Source organism: Aristolochia californica, unplaced genomic scaffold (genome assembly GCF_029961685.1).
Source record: "Aristolochia californica isolate CCGP_79_NKW_82.1479 unplaced genomic scaffold, dmAriCali1.0.hap1 SCAF_9, whole genome shotgun sequence".
NCBI lineage: Eukaryota > Viridiplantae > Streptophyta > Magnoliopsida > Piperales > Aristolochiaceae > Aristolochia > Aristolochia californica.
The window spans coordinates 20,366,664-20,376,497 of NW_027182290.1; positions in this window are offsets into that span (position 1 = coordinate 20,366,664).

Sequence of the window (9,834 nt, forward strand, 5' to 3'; positions counted from 1 at the left end):
ATTTAATAAAAAAGTATAATTCTAAAATGGAAATGCTCAATGCACAAATGTGGAGAGAGATAGTTCAAAAAAGTGTTTGTAATTTTTAGGGATTGTACTCTCTTTTTAGTTCTTATATGGAATCGTTGTGAAAAGTGGGAGGAGGGGGATTTTTAACTGAGTGTTGACTCCCAACCCATAAGTCATTCCTTACAATAATATAGCTCGTTACGCATGATAAATCACATTACAGTCATCTATGACCGTTAGGTCAGTTTTTTGTAAATGGACAAAATAATGGCTTGATTGACTCAGGTAAATATCCTACCGCACGTTCAAATGAGAATATAATGAGTGTTTGTTATTCTCTTTAAAAATTTCGGATCCATAGGTCATTTGCATCTTTAACAAGTTTCAAGCATGCATATCCACTTTTTAAAGCATGTGTAGAAAAACCTCTTTCTAATAAAATTCCAAGCTATTGGGGTTGTTGAACAAGTGGAACTTCCCTAACTTGGATAACAAAAATTTTATGTTCATTTGTGGTGTGTGAATAAATTTTCTTTACTTACTTTTGTTATTGCTTAAAATTTTTTCCATACACATACTCTAAAATTTTCATTTCATTGTGATCTATTTGCCTTTCATCTCTTCTTTGTCTATGAGATGAAGGGAAAAGTGAAAACTCAAGTTTTGATTTAAGAAAAAAGTATACTTCTAAAATGGAAATGCACAATGCAAACATGTGGAGAGAGAAAAGTAAAAAAAGTGTCTGTAATTTTTAGGGATTGTACACTCTTTTTAGTTCTAATATATCAGGTTTTGCAATCATCGTGAAAAGAGGGAGGAGGGGGATTTTTAACTGAGTGTTGACTCCCAATTCATATGTCATTCCTTACATAAATATAGCCCGTTATGTATGATAAATCACATTACAATCATCTATGATTGTTAGGTCAGCTTTTTTTAAATGGGCAAAATAATGGCTTGATTGACTCGGGTAAATATCCCACCGCACGTTCAGATGAGAATTTAATGAGCGTTTGTTATTCTCTTTAAAAGGTTTGGATCCATAGGTCATTTGCATCTTTAACATGTTTCAAGCATGCATATCCATTTTTTAAAGCATGTGTAGAAAAATCTCTTTCTTATCAATTTCCAAGCTATTGGGATGTTGAACTAGTGGAATTTCCACAAATTTGGTAACAAAACTTTTGTGTTCATTTTTTGTGTGTGAATAAATTTTCATTACTTACATTTGTTATTGCTTTAAAATTTTGCCATGCATAAACTCTAAAATTTTCATTTCTTTGTGCTCTACGAGATGAAGGGATAAGTGAAAACTCAAGTTTTGATTTAAGAAAAATGTAAACATTGTAAATGGAAATGTACAATGCACAAATGTAGAGAGAGAAAATTCCAAAAAGTGTATGTAATTTTTAGGGATTGAAAAATATTTTTTGATTTTATATATCTGGTTTTGCAATCGTTGGGAAAAAGGGATGGTGGGGGATTTTTAACTGAGTGTTGACTCCCAATCCATAAGTCATTTCTTATAAAAATATATCCCATTACACATGATAAAGCACTTTACAATCATCTATGATCGTTAGGTCAACTTTTTGTAAATGGGCAAAATAATGGCTTTTTTTATTTGGGTAAATATCCCACCGCACGTTCATTTGATAATTTAATGAGTGTTTGTTATTCTTTTTAAAAGATTTCGATCTATAGGTCATTTGCATCTTTAACATATTTCAAGCATGCATGTCCATTTTTTAAAACATGTTCAGAAAAATGTCTTTCTTATCAAATTCCAAGCTATTGGGGTTGTTGAAATAGTGGAATTTTCTAAACTTGGATAACAAAAGTTTTTAACTGAGTGTTAACTCCCAACCCATAAGTCATTGCTTACAAAAATATAGCCCGTTACGCATGATAAATTACAATACAATCATCTATGATCGTTAGTCAACTTTTTGTAAACTGACAAAATAATGGCTTGTTTGACTTCGAAAATATCCCACCACACATTCACATGAGAATTTATTGAGCGTTTGTTATTCTCTTTAGAAGGTTTGGATCCATAGGTCAATTGCACTTGAACATGTTTCAAGCATCCTTATCCATTTTTTAAAGCATGTGTAGAAAAATCTCTTTCTTATAAATTCCAAGTTGTTGGGGTTGTTGAACTAGTGGAATTTCCCAAACTTGTATAACAAAACTTTTGTGTTCATTTGTGGTGTCTGAATAAATTTTCTTTACTTACATTTGTGCTTTAAATTTTTTCCATACAAAAACTCTAAAAATTTTTTTTCGTTGTGATCTTTTTGCCTTTCATCTCTTTTTTGTCTACGAGATGAAGGGAAAAATGAAAACTCAAGTTTTTATTTTAGAAAAAAGTATACTTCTAAAACTGAAATGCACAATGAACAAATGTAAAGAGAGATAGTTCAAAAAAGTGTCTGTAATTTTTAGGGATTGTAAACTCTTTCTAGTCTTTATATATCAGGTTTTGCAATTGTTAGGAAAAGGGGGTGGCAAGGGATTTTTAACTGAGTGTTGACATCCAACCCATAAGTAGTTCCTTAAAAAAATTTATCCCATTACCCATGATAAATCACTTGACAATCATCTATGATCGGTTGGTCAGCTTTTTGTAAATGGACAAAATAATGGCTTGTTTGACTCGGGTAAATATCCCACCGCACATTCAGTAGAGAATTAAATGAACGTTTGTTATTCTCTTTAAAAGATTTGGATCCATAACACATTTGCATCTTTAACATGTTTCTAACATGCATATCCATTTTTTAATGCGTGTTTAGAAAAATCTCTTTCTTATCAAATTCCAAGCTATTGGGGTTGTTGAATTAGTGGAATTTCCCAAACTTGGATAACAAAACTTTTGTGTTCATTTGTGGTGTGTGAATAAATTTTCTTTACTTACATTTCTTATTGGTTAAATTTTTTTCCAAACACAAACTCAAAAATTTTCATTTCATTGTGATCTATTTGCCTTTCATCTCTTTTTTGTCTAAGAGATGAAGGCAAAAGTGAAAACTCAAGTTTTGATTTAAGAAAAAAGTATACATCTAAAATGGAAATGCACATTGCACAAATGTACAGAGAGATAATTCAAAAAAGTGTCTATAATTTTTTGGGATTGTACACTCTTTTTAGTTCTTATATATCAGGTTTTGCAATCGTCGGGAAAAGGGAGAGGCGGGGGATCTTTAACTGAGTGTTGAATCCCAACCCATAAGTCATTCCTTACAAAAATATAGCCCCTTACGCATGATAAATTACTTTACAATCATCTATGATCGTTAGGTCATCTTTTTGTAAATGGACAAAATAATGGCTTGTTTGACTTGGGTAAATATTCCACCGCACGTTCACATGAGAATTTAATGAGTGTTTGTTGTTCTCTTTAAAAGGTTTGGATCATTAGGTCATTTTCATCTTTAACATGTTTCAAGCAAGCATATCCATTTTTTAAAGCATGTGTAGAAAAATCTCTTTCTTATCAAATTCCAAGATATTGGGGTTATTGAACTAGTGGAATTTCCCAAAATCGGCTAACAAAATTTGTGTTCATTTGGGGTGTGTAGATAAATTTTATTTTCTTACATTTGTTATTGCTTTAAATTTTTTCCATACACAAACTCTAAAATTTTCATTTTGTTTTGATCTATTTGCCTTTCATCTCTTTTTGTCTACGAGAAGAAGGGAAATGTGAAAATTCAAGTTTTGATTTAAGTAAAAAGTATACATCTAAAATGGAAATGCACAATGCAAAAATGAAGAGGGAGTTAATTCCAAAAAGTGTCTGTAATTTTGAGCGATTTTAAACTCTTTTATGTTTTTATTTATCAAGTTTTGCAATCGTCGGGAAAAGGGGAAGGTGCGGGATATTTAACTGAGTGTTGACTCCCAACCTATAACTCCTTCCTTAAAAAATTTTTGCCCGTTACACATGATAATTCACTTTACAATCATCTATTATCGTTAGGTCAGCTTTTTGTAAATGGGCGAAATAATGGCTTGTTTGATTCGGTTAAATATCCCACTGCACGTTCACTTGATAATTTAATGAGCGTTTGTTGTTTCTTTTAAAAGGCTTGGATCCATAGGTCATTTGCATCTTTAACATTTTTCAAGCTTGCATATCCATTTTTTAAAGCATGTGTAGAAAAATCTGTTTCTAATAAAATTCAAAGCTATTAGGGTTGTTGAACTAGTGGAATTACCCAAAGTTGGATAACAAAACCTTTGTGTTCATTTGTGGTGGGTGAATAAATTTTCTTTTCTTTCATTATTTATTGCTTTAAATTTTTTCATTACATAAACTCTAAAATTTTCATTTCGTTTTGATCTATTTGCCTTTCATTTCTTTTTTGTCTACGAGATGAAGGTAAAAGTGAAAACTCATGTTTTGATTTAAGAAGAAAGTATACTTCGTAAATGGAAATGCACAACGCACAAATGTAGAGAGAGATCATTCCAAAAAGTGTCTGTAATTTTTAGGGATGGTAAATTCGTTTTAGTTTTTATAGATCCGGTTTTGCAATCATCGGGAAAAGGGAAGACGAGGGATTTTTAACTGAGTGTTGACTCCCAACCCCTAAGTCATTTCATATAAAAATATATCCCATTACACATGATAAATCACTTTACAATCATTTATGATCGTTAAGTCAGCTTTTTGTAAATGGGCAAAATAATGGCAGCTTTGATTCAGGTAAATATCCCACGGCACGTTCACTTGAGAATTTAATGAGCATTTGTTATTATTTTTAAAAGTTTTTGATCCATAGGTCATTTGCATCTTGAACATGTTTAAAGCATGCATATCCATTTTTTAAAACATGTGTAGAAAAGTCTCTTTCTTATCAAATTCCAAGCTATTGGGGTTGTTGAACTAGTGGAATTTCCCAAACTTGGATAACAAAACTTTTGTCTTCATTTGAGGTGTGTGAATAAATTTTCTTTACTTACATTTGTTATTTCTTTAAATTTTGTCCATACACAAACTCTAAAATTTTCATTTCATTGTGATCTATTTGCCTTTCATCTCCTTTTTTTCAACGAGATGAAGGGAAAAGTGAAAAATCAAGTTTTTATTTAAGAAAAAAGTACACATCTAAACTGGAAATTCACAATGCACAAATGTAGAGAGAGATAACTCAAAAAAGTGTCTGTACTTTTTAGGGATTGTACACTTTTTTTAATTCTTATATATCAGGTTTTGCAATGGTCGGGAAAAGGAGGAGGCGGGGGATTTTTAACTGAGTGTTGACTCCCAGCCCATAAATCATTCCTTACAAAAAAAATAGCCCGTTACACATGATAAATCACTTTACAATCATCTATGATCGTTAGGTCACCTTTTTGTAAATGGGAAAATTAATGGCTTGTTTGACTCGGGTAAATATCCCACCACACGTTCACTTGAGAATTTAATGAGCGTTTATTATTCTCTTTAAAAGGTTTGGATCCAAAGGTCATTTGCATCTTTAACATGTTTCAAGCATGCATATCCATTTTTTGAAAGCATGTGTAGAAAAATCACTTTCTTATCAAATTCCAAGATATTTGGGTAGTTGAACTAGTGGAATTTCCCAAACTTGGATAACAAAACTTTCGTGTTCATTTGTGGTGTGTGAATAAATTTTACTTTCTTACATTTGTTATTGCTTTAAATTTTTTCCATACATAAACTCTAAAATTTTTATTTCGTTGTGATCTATTTGCCTTTCATCTCTTTTTTGTCTACAAGATGAAGGGAAAAGTGAAAACTCAAGTTTTGATTTTAGAAAAAAGTATACTTATAAAACTAAAATGCACGAGGAAAAAATGTAAAGAGAGATAATTCCAAAAAGTTTCTATAATTTTTAGGGATTGTAAACTCTTTTTAGTTTTTATATATCAGGTTTTGCAATTGTTGGGAAAAGGGTGAGGCGTGGGATTTTTAACTGAATGTTGACTCCCAAACCATAAGTCATTCCTTAAAAAAATATAGCCCGTTATGCATGATAAATCACTTTACAATCATCTGTTCGTTGGGTTATCTTTTTATAAATGGGCAAAATAATGGCTTGTTTGACTCAGGTAAATATCCCATCGCACGTTCACTTGAGAATTTAATGAGTGTTTGTTATTCTCTTTAAACGGTTTGGATCCATAGCTCATTTGCATCTTTATCATGTTTTAAGTATGCATATCCATTTTTTAAAGCATTTATAGAAAAATCTCTTTCTTATCAAATTCAAGGCTATTGGGGTGGTTGAACAAGAGAAATTTCCCAAACAAGGTTAAAAAAACTTTTGTGTTCATTTGTGGTGTGTGAATAAATTTTCTTTACTTACATTTGTTATTGCTTCAAATATTTTCCATACATAAACTCTAAAATTTTCATTTCGTTGTGATCTATTTGCCTTTCATCTCTTTTTCGTCTACGAGATGAGGGAAAGGTAAAAACTCAATATTTGATATAAGAAAAAAGTATACATCTTAAATGGAAATGCACAATGAAAAAATGTAGAGAGAGGTAATTCCAAAAATTATCTGTAATATTTAGGGGTTGTAAACTCTTTTTAGTTTTAATATATCAGGTATTACAATCGTCGGGAAAAGGGGGTGGCGGGGGTTTTTTAATTGAGTGTTGACTCCCAACCCATAAGTCATTCCTTTAAAAAATATAGCCTGTTACACATTATAAATCACTTGACAATAATTTATGATCATTAGGTCAGCTTTTTGTAAATGGGAAAAATAATGGCTTGTTTGTCTCGGGTAAATATCCCACTGAACGTTCCCTTGAGAATTTAATGAGCATTTGTTATTCTCTTTAAACGGTTTGGATCCATAGGTCATTTGCATCTTTAACATGTCTCAAATAAGCATATCCTTTTTTTAAAATCATGTGTAAAACAATCTCTATCTTATAAAATTCCAAACTATTGGGGTTGTTGAACTAGTTGAATTTCCAAAACTTGGATAACAAAACATTTGTGTTCATTTGTGATGTGTGAATAATTTTTTTTTACTCACATTTCTTATTGCTTAAAATTTTTTCGTACATAAACTCTAGAATTTTCTTTTGATTGCGATCATTTGAATGTCCTCTCTTTTTTGTATTCAAGATAAAGGGAAAAGTGAGACCTCAAGTTTTGATTTAAGAAAAAAATATACATCTAAAATGGAAATGCACAGTGAACAAATGTAGAGAGAGATTATTCCAATAAGTGTCTATAAATTTTAAAGATTGTAAACTCTTTTTAGTTTTTATATATCAGGTTTTGCAATCGTCGGGAAAAGGGGGAGGCGAGGGATTGTTAACTGAGTGTTGACTCCCAACCCTTATGTCATTCCTTACAAAAATATAGCCTGTTACGCTTGATAAATCACTTTACAATCATCTATGATCAGTAGGTCAGTTTTTTGTAAATGGGCAAAATATTGGCTTGTTTGATCGGGTAAATATCCCACAACATGTTCACTCAAGAATTTAATGAGCGTTTGTGATTCTCTTTAAAAGGTTTGAATCCATAGTTCATTTGAATCTTTAACATGTTTAGAGCTTGCATATCCATTTTTTAAATCATGTGTAGAAAAATCTCTTTCTAATAAAATTCCAAGCTATTGGGGTTGTTGAACAAGTGGGACTTCCCAAACTGGGATAACAAGACTTTTTTGTTTATTTGTGGTGTGTGAATAAATTTTCTTTACTTAAATTTGTCATTGATTAAAATTTTTTCCATACATAAACTCTTAAATTTTCATTTCGTTGTGATCTATTTGCCTTTCATCTCTTTTTTGTCTACGAGATGAAGGGAAAAGTGAAAACTCAAGTTTTTGATTTAAGAAAAATGTATACATCTAAAATGGAAATTTACAATGCACAAATGTAGAGTGAGATAATTCCAAAAAGTTTCTGTAATTTTTAGGGATTGTAAACTCATTTTAATTTTTATATATCAGGTTTTACAATTGTTTGGAAAAGGGAAGGCAGGGGATTTTTTACTGAGTTTTGACTCCCATCCCATAAGGCATTCCTTACAAAAATATAGCCCATTACGCATGATAAATCACTTTACAATCATCTATTATGGTTAGGTCAGCTTTTTGTAAATAGGCAAAATAATGGCTTGTTCGACTCGAATAAACATCCAACCGCATGTTCACTTGAGAATTTAATGAGCGTTTATTCTTCTTTTTAAAAGGTTTTGATCCATAGGTCATTTGCATCTTTAACATGTTTCCAGCACGCATATCCATTTTTTTAAGCACATGTAGAAAAATCTCTTTCTTATAAAATTCCAAGCTATTTGGGTTGTGGAACTAGTGGAATTTCATTTGTGGTGTGTCAATAAATATTATTTACTTGCATTTGTTATTTCTTTAAATTTTTTCCATACACAAACTCTAAAATTTTCATTTTGTTGTGATTTATTTGCCTTTGATCTCTTTTTTGTCTACAAGATGAAGGAAAAAGTGAAAACTCAAGTTTTATTTAAGAAAAAAGTATACATCTAAAATTGAAATGCACAATGCACAAATGTAGAAAGCGATAATTCTAAAACGTGTCTATAATTTTTAGGGATTGTAAACTCTTTTTAGTTTTTATAGATCAGGTTTTCCATTCGTCGAGAAAAGGGGGAGGTGGGGGATTTTTAACTGAGTGTTTAATCCCAACCCATAAGTCATTCATTACAAAAATATAGCCCCTTACGCATGATAAATCACTTTACAATCATCTATGATCGTTAGGTCAGCTTTTTGTAAATGGGCAAAATAATGGCTTTTTTTATTCGGATAAATATCCCACCGCATGTTGAAAAATCTCTTTCTTATAAAATTCCAAGCTATTGGGATTGTTGAACTAGTTGAATTTCCCAAACTTAGCTAACAAAACTTTGGTGTTCATTTGTGTTGTGTGAATAAATTTTCTTTACTTACATTTTTTATTTCTTTAAATTTTTTCCTTGCACAAACTCAAAAATTTTCATTTCATTGTGATCTATTTGCCTTTCATTTCTTTTTTGTTTACGAGATGAAGGCAAAAGTGAAAACTCAAGTTTTGACTTTAGAAAAAAGTATACATGGTAAATGGAAATGCACAATCCACAAATTTAGAGAGAGATAATTCCAAAAAGTGTCTGTATTTTTTAGGGATTGTAAACTCTTTTTTGTTTTTATTTATAAGGTTTACCAGTCGTCGGGAAAAGGGGGAGGCGGGGGATTTTTGACTGAGTGTTGACTCCCAACCCATAAGTCATTCCTTAAAAAAATATAGCCCGTTACACATGATAAATCACTTTACAATCATCTATGATCCTTAGTCAGCTTTTTCTAAATGGACAAAATAATGGCTTGTTTGACTCCGAAAATTTCCCACCGCACGTTCACATGAGTATTTAGTGAGCGTTTGTTATTCTCTTTAAAAGGTTTGGATCTATAGGTCATTTACATCTTTAACATGTTTCAAGTATGCTTATCCATTTTTTAAAGCATGTGTAGAAGAATCACTTTCTTTTCAAATTCCAAGCTATTGGAATTGTTGAACTTGAGGAATTTCCCAAACTTGGATAACAAAACTTTTGTGTTCATTTGTGGTGTGTGAATAATTTTTTTTACTTACATTTGTTATTGCTTAAAATTTTTTCCATGGACAAACTCTAAAATTTTCATTTCGTTGTGATCTATTTGCTTTTCTTCTCTTTTTTGTCTAAGAGATAAAGGGAAAAGTCAAAACCCAAGTTTTGATTTAGGAAAAAAGTATACTTGTAAAATGGAAAGGCACAATGAGCAAACGTGGAGAGAGATAATTCAAAAAAGTGTCTGTAATTT